We start from the raw sequence: 17568 nt of genomic DNA on the forward strand, positions 1-17568 counted from the left end.
TGTATGCGTGTAAGCTGCACTGCGCACGAAATGAAATCAAGCTCACATAGAGGATCCCATCACAAAGTGATTGACAGGAAGTCAGCGTTTGAGGTGGTAACAGGGGTGGCTAACTGTATACAGGCGTGTCAGGTCCATTCAAAAGCCGTTCCATGTGCGTGCATAAATTACATATTATGACCTGTGTTGCTGCTGGAGAGCCCCCTGTGTCTAGGAGACTTGCTCAGCCTACGACTGCTCAGACTCATGATGCAATTGTGAATGGCAAGATTGCAGCAGCGATCGCTTCAACAACCACAACTGAATCAGGCCCACAATTACACCATTATATTTTACTATTTTACCACATTTAACAACTAAGTGGTCAGTTTAATTAGGTGCAAGTTTGTCTTAAAACAGCCGCACTTTCCGGTAACCCCATAGGCTGAATCTGGCCACAAAGGGTGTGAGTTTGGATGCTGTTGAAACGTTGCAGCAATGGTAACTCATACCTAATTGAAATGACCCCTAAATGTTAGCAATTTATAGCTTTTATTATTTACTGGTCAAATTTATTTTCTGAAGGTACCCACTAATTACTATAAGAGATAACTTATCCCCCCAATGTGTGTATTGTATAAAAACAATGGGCCCTTTGGGATAATTGTCCTTCTTTTAGGTATTTTCCATGTCCTCAGTAGTTAGAGTAACATATTTACATAGAGAGATTTTTCTCTCTACACAACCACACCCCTGTTTGCAGTTTGTCTCTCTGCTTGTTCATCCACTAACAATGATTTTTCATCTCTTCCTCTTTGTCTACACGCAGTGGGTTATCCCTGAATAGCTGCCCTGGGAGGAGAGCTGCGGATACATGCTCCAAATGTTGGGACATATGCATTACCTATTAGGAGATGCGGTAAATATGCCGGCTGTTGGGTTTACGGCAGTCAGAATACTGACACTGGGATCCCGACACTCTTCAGAATCCCGACATTGGAACTTCGAATGGGCAAGGATACCGACGCCCATATCCCCACGATCATAGGTTTAGGGCTGGGCAAGGGGGGTTAGGTTTAGGCATCAGGCACAGGGGGGATGTGGGGTGGTTAGGCTGTGGGGGAGGGAGGGTTAGGTTTACGCATCAGGTGGGGGGGTTAGGTTTAGGCGTCAGGTGAGGGGTTAGGGTTAGGCTGCAGGTGGGGGGAGGGTTAGGTTTAGGCAAGAGGCAGGAGGGTTAGGTTTAGACATTAGGCGGGGTGGTTAAGTTTAGACTGCGGGTGGGGGGAGCTTAGTGTTAGGCACCCCCCGGGGGTGGTTAGGCTGTGGGGGAGGGAGGGTTAGGTTTAGGCGGGGGGATTAGGTTTAGGCATCAGGCGGGGGGGTTAAGTTTAGGCTGTGGGTAGGGTGGGCTAGGGTTAGGCACTCCTGGGGGTGGTTAGGCTGCAGGGGAGGGAGGGTTAGTTTTAGGCATCAGGCGGGGGGTTAGGTTTAGGTGTCAGGTGCTGGGTTAGGTTTAGTCTGCGTGTGGGGGGAGGTTAGCATTAGGCTGCAGGTAGGGTGAGTTAGGGTTAGGCACCCCCGGGGGTGGTTAGGCTGCGAGGGAGGAAGGGTTAGGTTTAGGGACCAGGGACAGTGGGGGGGTGGTTAGGCTGCGGTATAGGGAGGGTTAGGATTAGGCAGCAGGGACGGAGGTTAGGATTAGGCACCTCCGCAGGAGGGTTAGGCACAAAGGGTGGAAGTTAGGGTAAGACTGGGGACAGGCAGGGTTAGGGGGGTGGGGAGAGGGTTAGGTATCAAGTGGAGGGGTTAGGGTTAGGCTGTGGGTGGGGGAGGATAGGGTTAGGCTGCAGGTAGGGTGGGATAGGGTTAGGGACCCCCGGGGGTGGTTAGGCTGCGGGGAAGGGAGGGTTAGGTTTAGGCATCAGGTGGGGAGATTAGGTTTTGGCGTCAGGCAGGGGGTTAGGTTTAGGCTGTGGCTGGGGGGAGGTTAGGGTTAGGCAGCAGGTAGGGTTGGTTAGGGTTAGGCACCCTTGGGGGTGGTTAGGCTGCGGGAAGGGAGGGTTAGTTTTAGGCATCAGGCGGGGGTTTAGGTTTAGGCATCAGGTGGGGGGTTAGGAATAGGCTGCAGGTGGGGGGAGGATAGGGTTAGGCTGCGGGTGGGGAGAAGTTAGGGTCTGGCTGCGGGTAGGGTGGATTAGGCACCCCCGGGAGTGGTTAGGCTGTGGGGAAGGGATGGTTAGGCAGCAGGGACGGAGGTTAGGATTAGGCACCCCCGCGGGAGGGTTAGGCACAAAGGGAGGAGGTTAGCGTTAGACTCCGGACAGGCAGAGTTAGGGGGTGGGGAGAGGAGAGAACACCCCTTACTCACCACTGTCGGTCTTTTCTGTACTGGGATCCCGGCATCGGTATGACAACCACCGAGATCCCATGAGCTGGGATAGCATACTGACCCCTCTATTAGTACACCTCTTAATGCCCAGAGGGAAGGGCGATCCTGAGGCCATGTTTCCCCCCAAGGGGGTTTTTCCTCTCCTGAGTGCTGAAGGATGACTCTTTGTGAGTCCAGAGGTGTAGCTTTTATGCCATAATGAGTACCAATCTCATGCCCATCCCTGCAATGTATAAGAAGTATAATAATTGCTAATGCGATCACTTTACTTCTGGGTTTAGACCCCGGCTGTCGTCAGACTGCGTATGTGAGAGCAGACAGTAATGCAGAGGGATCCCAAGGACTCTTCTCCTGGGAATTATTGCATAATGTAGCCCACAGGCTACAAAAGCCATTTAGAAATGGCATTAGCTGCCGGGCCAAGCTCAGAAATGCTTTGCATTCTGGAGCTTGGTGAGTTTCACAGTTTACCAACTGCCGTAGAAACTTTTGGTGGCTGCTTTTGTGTTCAAAATAGGAGGAACGCAATAGATATCTCAAATATCCATTGCAGTCCCCAATACATACATTCAGGGGCTGGATAATATTTGTGGGTAGCCCCCAAAACTAACTGTTTTTGGAGATGTCTCGCAAATATTATTTATTAAATATTCCACTTAATACATTTTTTATATTTTAACATAAACTAAAAAAATGTTTATGTATTAATTGACTGAGTCTCCCATCTTTACTGAATGCTAATTTCACAGGGTCCGGAAATTATTACTGATATGACTGTTACTCTACTGTCCTATTGGTGCTCCTGGTCTGCTGTATAGCAGCCAGACATATATTTTATATACAGCACTCTTGGGGAGATGTATCAAGCCTTGGAGAGAGATATAGTGCAGATGTCCAAACCACCCAATCATCTTCTGTCACTTATCTAGCACAGTATATGAAATGATACCTGTAGTTAGAAGCTCATTTGATTTGGGCAAATACTCAACTTTATTTCCACGGCTTGATACTTCTCCCAGAAAATATCATGTCTTCCTTTCACTTAATTAAACAAGTTAAATTAATTAATTGTCTTGGAAACAGGGTAAGAAATTTACAGTATAAGATAATGTTATAAAGGCTTGTCAATACCTCCTGGTACATTTACATTGATTTAACATTCAAATTTCTTGCATGCCAGACAGGGGTGGATTGGGAACATAAAGTGGCCCTGGAAATATATGAAAAGTGGCCTCATGTAGGTTGGAGTAAGTCAGCTATAAGCAGGGCCCAACACAAAATGAGTTTTATGGTAAGAACTTACCTTTGTTAAAACTCTTTCTGCGAAGTACACTGAGCTACACAAGGAATGGACAATGGGGTGTAGAGTAGGATCTTGATCCGAGGCACCAACAGGCTCAAAGCTTTGACTGTTCCCAGAATGCATAGCGCCGCCTCCTATATCACCCCGCCTCCCTGCACAGGATCTCAGTTTTTAGTTAACCAGTCCAATGCAGTAGCAGGAAAAGAGACGACAACGGTTAGTGGCCACAACACCGCATTCTCACGACAGGAGACGTGTTAGCGGCTAATGCCATACCAACCTAAAGAAGCTAAGTGCGTCAGGGTGGGCGCCTTGTGGAGCCCAGTGTACCTCGCAGAAAGAGTTTTAACAAAGGTAAGTTCTTACCATAAAACTCGTTTTCTGCTGCGGGGTACACTGGTCTCCACAAGGAATGGACAATTGGGATGTCCTAAAGCAGTTCCTTATGGGAGGGGAAGCACTGTAGCGGGCACAAGAACCCGGCGTCCAAAGGAAGCATCCTGGGAAGCGGCAGTATCGAAGGCATAGAACCTTATGAACGTGTTCACAGAGGACCACGTAGCCGCCTTGCACAATTGTTCAAGGGTCGCACCACGTTGGGCCGCCCAAGAAGGTCCAACCGACCGAGTAGAATGGGCCTTAATGTGATCAGGAGCAGAGAGACCAGCCTTCACATAAGCATGTGCAATCACCATTCTAATCCATCTGGCTAGAGTTTGCTTGTGAGCAGGCCAGCCACGTTTGTGAAACCCAAACACAACAAAAAAAGAATCAGATTTCCTAATAGGAGCAGTTCTCTTCACATAGATATGGAGAGCCCGTACCACATCCAAAGACTGCTCTTTGGAAGACAGATCAGGAGAAACAAGTGCCGGAACCACAATTTCCTGATTAAGGTGGAACGAAGAAACCACCTTAGGTAGACAGCCGGAACGAGTCCTAAGAACCGCCCGGTCACAGTGAAATATCAGATATGGGGAACTACAGGACAAGGCACCCAAATCCGACACTCTTCTAGCTGAAGCAATAGCCATCAGAAACACCACCTTAAGGGAAAGCCACTTAAGGTCAGCTGAACCAAGAGGTTCAAACAGAGACTCTTGTAACGCCTCCAAAACCACGACAAGTCCCAAGGAGCCACAGGCGGGACATAGGGAGGTTGGATACGCAACACACGCCCTGAGTAAAGGTATGCACATCAGGTAAGGTCGCAATTTTTCTCTGAAACCACACTGACAAGGCAGATATTTAAACCTTGAGTTAGGCCAGACGCAGGCCTAAGTCCAGGCCCTGCTGAAGAAAAGCCAACAACTTGGCTATACTAAACTTGGAAGCATCATAATCGTTAGATGCGCACCAAACAAAGTAAGAATGCCAGACCCTATAGTAAATCCGAGCTGAAGTCGGTTTCCGGGCCCGCAACATAGTTTGAATGACCGCCTCAGAAAACCCTTTAGCCCTTAAGACGGAAGCTTCAAGAGCCACGCCGTCAAAGACAGCCGGGCTAGGTCCTGGTAGACACAAGGGCCCTGAACGAGGAGGTCTATGCGTTGTGGAAGTAGAATTGGACACTCTGACGATAGGCTTTGGAGGTCTGAGAACCAGTGCCGTCTGGGCCAAGTTGGAGCTATGAGAAGCAGAATTCCTTTTTCTTGCTTGAACTTCCGAATTACCCTGGGCAGGAGTGACACCGGAGGGAACACGTACGGCAGCCGAAACCTCCACGGTACCGCAAGCGCATCCATGAATGCTGCTTGAGGATCCCTTGTCCTTGCTCCGAAGACCGGAACCTTGTGATTGTGTCGAGGCGCCATCAGATCTACGTCTGGAAGGCCCCACCTTTCCACTAGGAGTTGAAACACTTCTGGATGGAGGCCCCACTTGCCGGCATACACGTCCTGACGACTGAGAAAGTCCGTTTCCCAATTCAGGACTCCCGGAATGAATATTGCCGATATGGCCGGTAGATGGTGTTCCGCCCAATGTAGAATCCGTGAGACTTCCTTGATTGCCAAACGGCTTTGAGTGCTGCCTTGATGATTTATGTAAGCCACTGTGGTGGCGTTGTCCGACTGTACTTGAACAGGATGGTTCTGAATTAAATGCTGGGCTAGGTTCAAGGCATTGAAGACTGCCCGCAACTCCAGAATATTGATCGAGAGGAGGGACTCCTCCTTGGTCCACCGCCCCTGAAGGGAGTGTTGCTCCAGCACCGCTCCTCAACCTCTTAGACTGGCATCTGTCGTCAACAGGACCCAGTTGGATATCCAGAACGGACGGCCCCTGCACAGTTGTTGGTCCCGGAGCCACCAGAGCAGCGACAGACGGACCTCCGGAGTCAATGAGATCATTTGAGACCTGATTTGGTGAGGCAGGCCATCCCATTTGGCTAGAATCAGCCTCTGGAGAGGGCGAGAGTGAAATTGAGCGTACTCCACCATGTCGAATGCTGACACCATGAGGCCCAGCACTTGCATCGCCGAATGTATCGACACTTGCAGACGAGATAGGAAGCAACGCTGGTTGTGAGTGTCCAATAGTGCTCCCAGATGCACCATGCTCTGAGCAGGGATCAGGGATGACTTCTTCCAGTTGATGAGCCACCCGTGGGCTTGCAGAAACTGGACCATCACATCTAGATGACACAGGAGAAGTTCTGGGTAATTTGCCAGGATTAACAAGTCGTCCAAATACGGCAGTATCCTGACCCCTTGACGGCGGAGTACCACCTTCATCACCTCCATGACTTTTGTAAAGAATCGCGGAGCCATTGTTAAACCAAAAGGTAACACCCGAAACTGGTAATGGCAGTTGCCAATCGCAAATCTCAGGTATTGCTGATGAGACACTGCTATAGGAACATGCAGGTAAGCATCCTGTATATCCAGGGAGACCATGAAGTCCACAGGTTCCAAGCCAGAACTATAGAGCGAAGGGTTTCCATCCGGAACTTGGAAACCTTCACAAACCTGTTCAATGCCTTGAGGTTGAGAATTGGCCGGGAGGACCCATTCGGTTTCAGGACTAGAAACAGCGGAGAATAGTACCCCCGGCCCCTCTGCGCAAGAGGCACCTGTACTACGACTCCTGTATCCAGGAGGGTCTGTACCACCGAATGTAGAGTATTTGCCTTTGTCTTGTCCAACGGGACATCTGTCTGGCAAAATCGATGAGGGGTTCGGTTTTTGAAGGCTATGGCGTAACCTCGAGTGACGACTTCCCGTACCCAGGCATCTGAAGTGGTCTTCAACCATTCCTGGGTATACCCTAGAAGCCAGCCCCCCTCCTGGGATCCCCCAGAGGGAGGCCCGCCCCGTCATGCCGCAGGCTTATCTGTCTTGGAAGCTGGCTGATGGGCCGCCCAGGCTCTTTTGGGCTTAGGCTTACCAGGTTTGGAAGTACGGGCCTGTTTGTTGTACGCCTGACCTTTTGCTTTACCTGAAGGACGAAAGGGGCGAAAGGAAGTACCTTTAGCCTTCAACACAGAAGGAGCAGTACTTGGCAGACAGGCAGTTTTGGCAGTAGCCAAGTCAGCCACAATCTTATTTAAATCCTCCCCAAACAGAATATCTCCCTTAAAAGGGAGTACCTCCAGGGTTTTTCTAGAGTCCAGATCCACAGACCAGGATCTCAGCCACAATATCCGGCGAGCCAGGACTGACGTAGTAGAGGCCTTGACTGCCAGGATACCGGCATCAGAAGCTGCCTCTTTAATATAACGAGAAGCTGTGACAATATAAGACAAGCATTGTCTAGCATGGTCAGAGGAGATTTCAGCATCTAACTCCAAGGCCCATGCTTCAATGGCCTCTGCAGCCCAAGTAGCTGCAATAGTGGGCCTTTGTGCAGCACCCGTGAGGGTGTAAATCGCTTTCAGACAACCCTCCACACGTTTATCCGTAGGCTCTTTTAGAGACGTAATGGTAGTGACCGGTAGAGCTGAGGAAACCACCATCCTAGCCACATGTGAGTCCACTGGAGGAGGCGTTTCCCAATTCTTATGACAGCTCCGGCGCGAGGGGATAGCAAGCCATCATCTTCTTTTGAGGCACAAACTTCGTACCCGGGTTTTCCCAGGGTTCCTGACGTATATCAATTAGGTGGTCAGAGTGAGGTAAAACTTGTTTAATCACCTTCTGATGCTTGAACCTATCTGGTTTCTTAGGAGGAACGGATGGCTCGGGATCATCCGTAATCTGTAAAATATCACTTAATAGCCTCCAAAAGATCAGGAACATCCACATGTGAACCACCCTCCCCATCAGTCGTATCTGAGTCAGAACCTGTGGGGTCAGTGTAAGTGCTGTCTTCATCCGACGAGGTGTCAGTGACAGCAGTGGATTGTGAGGAGACAAGCGCTCGCCTAGAAGACCCCTTGGACATAGGCGAGCGACGGTCAGACTTTTTAGTAGTCAGGGACTGGTTCAACTTCTTTATTTGAGCAGATAAATCGCCCGCCCACAGCGAGTTAGCTGCAGGGACCACAAACGGTTGCACCGGCATTGGGGGTCCCATAGGGGGTATTAGTTTATGAACTAGCGTATGCAGAAGCGTGGAAAAAGCGGCCCACGGCGGGTCATTATTTGCCCCCGTTGCCACCGTCCCACTGGGGGCAAGGAGCCCCAGAACCAGAGCCCAAAGCTGCTATATTCTCCTCATAGGTACCTGCGGCTTCAGCAACACTGGCAGTGTGTTCAGCCCCAGAACCGTTACCCTCAGAAGCAGACATGATATAACTTGCAGTATCAGGTAACACAGTACAATTTGTCAGCAGCACAATACCTCTAGCCCAAACCTCTGCGCAGTGTAAAGGTGAGATATGGTGACTAAATCACAGAGAAAAATACGTAATACATTATATCTTTGTGAAAATCCTATATTAGATAAAACCTGATGCACCAAGCCCCCTCAGGTTATAGAATATAGGGATAGCAGGTTGAGTGAAAGACACAAAATGGACACCACTCAGCTATCAAATGCACACACAAATAGTCACAGTCTGTACAATGCAGAGGTTATTACTAACAATAATACTGCACTGGACTAGCTTACACAGCTATATAACAATAGATATAACAGTACACAGTAAGAACTGGATGTATATCACAGGGTAATTGTACTAGGAAACCCTGACTAAGTGCACTCTTTCTTAACTAACACTGACTAAAAAAGGCAGGTAGAATACTTAAGTGTCTTGTAAAGTCACAGCACTGACAACCAGGCAGCTTTGCATAGGAGGATTTGCCCAAGCATTCCCAGGAACAGTGAGCTGAGGGATAATGGCGCCGCAGACACCGCCAGGGAGTGAGGGAGAGACAGATATGCAGCTTCAGGGCGGGAACATTTGCAGAAAATGGCGCCCTGGGACTTCGGGTCCAAGCTCTATCCCCCTGCTGGCAAAACCACCGGGTACTGCGGGCTCTAATAAAATGGTTTATAGAGAAAACCTGACATGTCCCATGCCCTGGTGATCTAGTGGGATCGCCTGTACTGCCACAGTGTCCACCGCCAGCACGTATGGCCCGCCTCCCACTGACCGCGCCGGATCGCGATAAAGACCGGGTCCCGCAAGCGGGACCCAGTTACCACCTCCCGAAGCGCGGCCACACGATCCCGGAGAGCCCCCGTCGTGTGTGCCTGACAAGAAGAAAACCAGAGCCTCCTGCTGTAGTTACCCGGCAACCAGGGCTCGGGAGCGCTGCTGGGGAGATCCGGAGCTGCAGCCATGAATGTCCACTGACATGTAACACTGCTGCTGCCCTTGAAGTCTTCACTTTTTTCCTCAAAAAAAAAAGCTCTTCTTAGGGCTGCCTGGAGCAGCCCCTCTGTTAAGTGCCTGCTACTGCAGCACCAACTACAAAACTGAGATCCTGTGCAGGGAGGCGGTGTGATATAGGAGGCGGCGCTATGCATTCTGGGAACAGTCAAAGCTTTGAGCCTATTGGTGCCACGGATCAAGATCCTACTCTACACCCCATTGTCCATTCCTTGTGGAGCCCAGTGTACCCCGCAGCAGAAATTGGGCTTAAGAAAATTGTTAGCATTACCCACAGTGGTAGTAAGCAAGGGTAATGCAGCACGGTAGGTAGTCACAGCACCAGCAGGAGGATCATGTCACAGGAGGTGGAGATCACACCAGTGGGTGAGGCATCGCAGTGGTAGGTAGTCACAGCACAAGCAGAAGGATCCTGTCACAGGAGGTGATCACACCAGTAGCTGAGGCATTGCACTGGTAGGCAGTCACAGCACCAGCAGGAGGATTGTGTCACATAAGGTGGAGATCACACCAGTAGCTGAGGCATTGCACTGGTAGGCAGTCACAGCACCAGCAGGAGGATCATTTCACAGGAGGTGGCGATCACACCAGTAGGTGAGGCATTGCACTGGTAGGCAGTCACAGCACCAGCAGGAGGATCATGTCACAGAAGGTGGAGATCACACCAGTAGCTGAGGCATTGCACTGGTAGGCAGTCACAGCACCAGCAGGAGGATTGTGTCACAGAAGGTGGAGATCACACCAGTAGGTGAGGCATTGCACTGGTAGGCAGTCACAGCACCAGCAGGAGGATCATGTCACAGGAGGTGGCGATCACACCAGTAGGTGAGGCATTGCACTGGTAGGCAGTCACAGCACCAGCAGGAGGATCATGTCACAGAAGGTGGAGATCACACCAGTAGGTGAGGCATTGCACTGGTAGGCAGTCACAGCACCAGCAGGAGGATCATGTCACAGAAGGTGGAGATCACACCAGTAGCTGAGGCATTGCACTGGTAGGCAGTCACAGCACCAGCAGGAGGATCATGTTAAAGGAGGTGGAGATCACACCAGTAGGTGAGGCATTGCACTGGTAGGCTGTCACAGCACCAGCAGGAGGATCGTGTCACAGGAGGTGGTGATCACACCAGTAGGTGAGGCATTGTACTGGTAGGTAGTCACAGCACCAACAGGAGGATCATGTTAAAGGAGGTGGAGATCACACCAGTAGGTGAGGCATTGCACTGGTAGGCAGTCACAGCACCAGCAGGAGGATCGTGTCACAGGAGGTGGTGATCACACCAGTAGGTGAGGCATTGTACTGGTAGGTAGTCACAGCACCAACAGGAGGATCATATTAAAGGAGGTGGAGATCACACCAGTAGGTGAGGCATTGCACTGGTAGGCTGTCACAGCACCAGCAGGAGGATCGTGTCACAGGGGGTGGAGATCACACCAGTAGGTGAGGCATTGTACTGGTAGGCAGTCACAGTACCTATGGTAGCTACACCCATATATATATATAACACATGTAACTGTGACAGGGAAGGGGGGCCTTTCTCATTTCTGGGCCCCATAGTAGCTGGCGTGTACCCAGCATTACTAAAAACAGTCTGCAGATCTGTTGATTGTTACCCATACACTAACAATCTACAGTCCCATTTGATATGTGAAATTAAATCCTGTTGAAAATCATGTTGAAAATCCTGATTTAACAATCCCAAACTATTTGTGGCCGAAATCTATAATATGTGAACCCCATACATTGCAGATTTATTGGCACAATCATCTGCAAAATGTCAAATTGTCCTAATTGATTGCTGATGTATGGTCCCCGTTACTTATAGTTTTGGCATAGTTTATATCACAGTAGGAAACTACAACGCTACTGTACTTCACATCTTATAATATGCCCTTAAAATAACTGGTGTGACATGTTCTGTTAAACCAAATTAATTTCAGCTGGAGAACATTACATAGAGTTCAATAAAGACTTGCTGCAATGTAAATAATTAGTAATAATGGGACTTTAGTTTAAGCTTTGTGGTCAAAGTGCCCACTAATATACTTAGCAATAGTGGCATGAGGGCATGTACAATCCAATAAATTAAAGTCATTTGAAATTAGAAAAAACCTTTAGAAACCATTACTAGGTGAGAGGCAGAAGAGTGTGCTACCATGTCATAAACATCCATCTGTTTTGTCTGACTGGATTTTATTATCCCTAGAAAGCCTCCAGAAAAACCAGAAAAGAAGTTTTTCATCATAACTCAAACAATTAGTGGTTTTCTGTTTGGCGCTTCCCTTGATATCATACTGTATTTCTTCATATGATATGATGTTTCCTCATTATTCATGAAAACATATAAAAGGAAGAACAAATATCATAGCTTAACACTATTAAAATAGTGTATCCACCACGTACTAAAGGAAGTTATCAAAAGATATGCCTACCAAAAGGTGGGAGTATACCAGCCTATCATTCCTTCATGGTAGGAGTAGTTGTAATCAGTGGCGGCTCCTACCTGATGATGCTAAGGGGCCTGCTGCTTCCCGCATCCTGCACAGAGAGGGGAGGGCCGACAGTCAGCCTGTCAGCTGGGTCCCAGCACCTGTGCAATGGGTCTGGCAGGTGCCTGCAGGGCCAGCCTTGAGGCATGTTCCTTAGGAGTGGCCGCACTGGCCACTGGACTCCTAAGGACAGCCATCAGCCGTCAGGCATCTCAAATCAGGCACTGGTTTGTCAGCCAATCAGAGCTTGCGGACTGGCAGACGTGGCTCCTGATTGGCTGCCAGACCACAAGCTATTGATTGGATCACGAACCGGTGCCTTATTTGACATACCCAGTTTATGTACCTGGCATTATACTTGGGGCAGTATGTGTACCTGGCACTATTCCAGGGGCAGTATGTGTACCTGGAATTTTACCGGGGGCAGTATGTGTACCTGGCATTATACCAGGGGCAGTATGTGTACCTGGCATTATACCAAGGGCAGTATGTGTGTACCTGGCACTATACTGGGGGGCGCAGTATATGTATACCTGACACTAAACTGAGGGCAGTATCTGTGTCTGGCACTACACTGTGGGTTAAAATGTGTATCTGACACTATGCCAGGGCATCAGGGCCGGCTCCAGACCTATTAGCACCCTGAGTGAGAAGTTTTGAAGAGCCCCGTACCCCTCTAATGCGCGTGCCGAAGGCGCATGTGCTCCTGAGAAAGTGGGCGTGGCCTTGCAACTTTATATTATTAAACTCTAAATATATATTTATTTTCACACCACCTCTACACACACAATTATCAGCTTACATATAACACCCACAGTAGTGTTCCATACATATAATGTCCCCAGTTTAGTGTCAGATACACAAAACGTTCCAGTAGAGTGCCAGATATACATACGCCCCAAATAGTGCAGTGCCAGATACACATATGCCCACAGCAGTGCCATGCCAGATACACAAATACCCCACAGTGCTGCCAGATACACAAATGCCCCCACAGTGCTGCCAGATACACAAATGCCCCCAGTGCTGCCAGATACACAAATGCCCCCACAGTGCTGCCAGATACATAAATGCCCCCACAGTGCTGCCAAACACATAAATGCCCCCACAGTGCTGCCAGATACATAAATGCCCCCACAGTGTTGCCAGACACATAAATGCCCCCACGGTGCTGCCAGATACAAAAATGCCCCCACAGTGCTGCCAGATACACAAATGCCCCCAGTGCCAGATAACTGTATCCAAGTGCAGCGGGGATGGGCGGTGCATAGTGTGCTGAATGCTGAGGTCTGGGAGCTTTGCTCCCGGGACCTCAGCTACATGCAGGCAGCAGGGACAAGATCGAGTTACTGCAGCAGGGACAAGGGACACCTGTCCCGCCCTCAACCCCCGGACCGATATCTTTATGAACACATATCGATATTAATTTATGTGAGTTTTGGTACGCAGGAGTTTAATTTTGTTATAGAGACATTTAACACAGAAACTATTTGTAAATAAGAAGGAACTACACATTGGTGGTTGTTTTTGTTTTTATTTTCACATTTTTGGAGCTAACGGACCAGAGATTCCCTACTAGAAGAAATATGAAGAGGAAGACCGACATTCAAAGAAAGAAATTAAGGGACGTATTTCTGTGTGTTGCGCTAAGTGTGTAGAGAAGAGCTTAAACTCTGTATATGGTATTTGAGCCAATCAGAGCCCACGGCCCGGCAGCCAATCAGGAACCGCTGCCGCCGGTCTGCGAGCTCTGATTGGCTGACGGCCGGCACCATATATGAAATGTGCAGCCGCCCTTAAATAGCCAGCGCCCTGTTCAGCTGCTCCAGTCGAACGTGCCTGTATCAGGCCCTGATGGGGGGGGGATTATGTGTACCTGGCACTATACTGGGGGCAGCATGTGTACCTGGCACTATACTTAGGGCAGTATGTGTATCTGGAAACTATGTTGCATGCAAAGTGAGAACAATTTCGAAGTGTAGATAAGTGTTTTATTCCCCTTTATTCTTTTTTTAATTTAATGTACTGTAACTAAGGAACCAGTAGCTTCTAAGAATAACTAAGCTTATAGCCAATTCATATGCAAAAAATAATTAGAACTACTGTCCGAAAAACAATAACATGCATTTAATTATTACTGAATAAAGGAGCTGTATGCACATTAAACATTATAAATGTATACTTAAATAGAAGTACAGTATATCATAAATAAACCATACCAGAGAGCCTATTAGCATGGAAATATATTCCTTAAGTCAGCCTTTTTAAACTGGTTGATAGGTGTGCCGTTGGCCGCCAGAGTTGCTTGCCGCACACACCTACCGCAGCAGCACAGACCCGCCGCCTGCCGCCAGCCAGGCGGACCTGCCACTGGCCACCAGAGACCCGCCACCAGCCAGTCAGTCCTGCAGCAGCTGGCAGCCAGATATATAAGCCTGCTTGCCCAGCGCTGCTCTTCCGTTCCACAACATCCAGCCCATGACTTATGAGTCACCATAGGTCATGGGCAAGTTGTATCGGAACGGAAGTGCCTCGCTGGCCAAGCAGGCTTACATATCTGGTTACCGGCGGCTGTGGGACTATCTGGCACCCATTGTCGCATTCCCGCTCTACCGCCCACCCACCCACTCACACACTGCTGCTCTGTGTTGCCTGGTGCGGTCCAGCGCTCCTCCCTGAGAGATTTCACGTTTATTAAAGCATGAGAAATTATTATGGGGGCTGGAGGCATGTGCGTGGAATTACTAAGGGGGGGGAGCTGGTGTGTGGAAATAAAGGAGGCAATCACTGTATATACACAAAATGCTAAAATAACTGTATGCTTGCTTATAAAGTACTAAACAATATAATTGTAACACCTGCCAGGGCTTTTAAAGGGAAATTGAGCTCTGTCATAACTGCTGTGATGAGCCTCATATGTTTAATGCCAACAGTTAACTTCTTATTTCAAATAATGTAAACACTCATATTTACTGTTAAGCAGAATGTTCTGTTGTGAGAAACATTAGTTGCAGAAAAACAACTTAAATAGCCCATTATCCTCAGTAACTATTATTTCTATTGTGGAAATCCTCTACCTGTAAGAATAATTTGTGTTGTTTTTTTTTTAACTCAAGGGTGTCCTCATGATACAAATTAGCCAAATAGCTGTGATTATGTATTAAAATTACTGTCTTACTGTATATTACAGTTTAGAACAAGCAGTGTCACCTGTCTCTTTGTCATACTGTAGCAAGCAAAATTATGTATATCAGTTGTTTATTGTCACTACAGATACATCAAAATGCAAATTAAGTGAAATTACAAAACAAATGAACAAGAAATCCAATGGCAACACACTTATTCAAAATAAATGTTTCTTAAACCTGGTTGTACGTGTCTTGATGCTCCGTAACACGGGATTTGCTGCCCATGTATTCTGTTGTTATGTTTAGTGCAATTTACAGTAGAAAATTAAACCATATTAAATTAAACAATATGTCGGATTAGTTCATATTTTATTGACAAAACCATTTTTTTTTTTTACAAGTAGAACAGTTTTCATGAATGTTCCAAATATGTTACAATAAATCAAAAGAAATAAAATTTGCTGGCTTGTTAATTGATTACCATATTAAATGTCTCCTTGTCTCTCTGCATGATGTGTGTTTTAACTTTACAGCAAGATATTGCTTCCATTTACCCTGTCATTCTGCAGGGGATGTGTGCAGCATTTGTATTGCAGTGATGGGGACATGACAATAATCTGTGCTGGGTTCTGTTTGCAATGATTTGCATGTTTGCATGACAAATAGCTCATAAAACTGCTACAGCACAGTATGAAGAAGATAAACAGGATTGACATTTGTTAATATTGTAAACACCATTTGTCGGATATGATTGGCTGAATTAAAATTCCTTCAGCGTGTACTAAAAAGAACAACAATCTGTAGAACATTAACATCTGTCAGCTTTACATAAACATTGATATGATTAATTTCTTTTAATGACGGAGCCACAAAACAACAAGGTTTGTTCTGGATTTCACTTGATTGTTACTTTTTTCTGCATTCACAATCCTCACATGTTTAGTAGATAAATAATCACTAAATGTCTTTTTTATGTTTAAAACATGTCAAAAAGATCTGGACTGATGTATAACTGACTATTGCTATTATAGAATTTTATATATATATATATATATATATATATATATATATATATACATATATATGGTATTCCAAATCAGCCGGCACTCCCTGCTTCAATACAGTTGGTCCAGGTGCCTGGTGCAAGTACACGTATTCCTCCAAAATTGCACGGCACTTACAGGGACTTGTTTCACAGAAGTTTTAATCAAGGTGTGCACATAAACATGTTTCGAGGCTTCCGCCTCTTCCTCAGGACACACCAACAAACGTGCTATTTTGGAGGAGTATATATATATATGTATACATATATATATATATATATATATATATATATATACAGGTTGAGTATCCCTTATCCAAAATGCTTGTGACCAGAGGTATTTTGGATATCGGATTTTTCCGTATTTTGGAATAATTGCATACCATAATGAGATATCATGGTGATGGGACCTAAATCTAAGCACAGAATGCATTTATGATTCATATACCCCTTATACACACAGCCTGAAGGTCATTTAGCCAATATTTTTTATAACATTGTACATTAAACAAAGTGTGTGTACATTCACACAATTCATTTATGTTTCATATACACCTTATACACACAGACTGAAGGCCATTTAATACAATATTTTTAATAACTTTGTGTATTAAACAAAGTTTGTGTACATTGAGTCATCAAAAAACAAATATTTCACTATCTCACTCTCACTCAAAAAAGTCCGTCTTTCGGAATATTCCGTATTTCGGAATATTTGGATATGGGATACTCAACCTGTATATATATATATATATATATATATATATAAATAAACAAAAATATTACCTAAGGTGCGCTACTAAAGTGTTATAAGGGTAATCCCTCACTTTGTATAAAAGGGTAATCCCTATGGGATTATACTCCCTGTTTACTATAATGTCACTCACAATAAAAACAATAATTTCATACCTGAATGTTTATTCTTGGTATACAATATAAAAATTCACATAATTTAAAAGATACACATAATTGTTGCATAAAATTGAATGTACAATATATAGTTTTACATAATGAGATTTAACATCACTTAATACCCATTAAAGATACTGTTCGATTGGTACCTCTGATGAAGTCCCGAAGCAGACGAAACGCGTTGGGTCATCAATACTACAGCCTGTAGCAACTACAGGAGATATCAACCTTGTATGTATACCTATAAGGGTGAAGTGGAAAACTAAACTATACCTCCTAATTAAGTGGTCGGGTACATGTCAAACTATATATTGTACATTCAATTTTATGCAAAAATTATGTGTATCTTTTAAATGACATGCATTTTTATATTGTATACCAAGAATAAACATTCAGGTATGAAATTATTGTTTTTATTGTGAGTGACATTATAGTAATTAGGGAGTATAATCCCATAGGGATTACCCGTTTATACAAATATATATATGCACTTTATGGCTATAACATCAATATTGACCCACCATCAATAGATAAAAGTGATGTTTA

Source organism: Pseudophryne corroboree, chromosome 8 (assembly GCF_028390025.1).
Source record: "Pseudophryne corroboree isolate aPseCor3 chromosome 8, aPseCor3.hap2, whole genome shotgun sequence".
NCBI classification, from domain to species: domain Eukaryota; kingdom Metazoa; phylum Chordata; class Amphibia; order Anura; family Myobatrachidae; genus Pseudophryne; species Pseudophryne corroboree.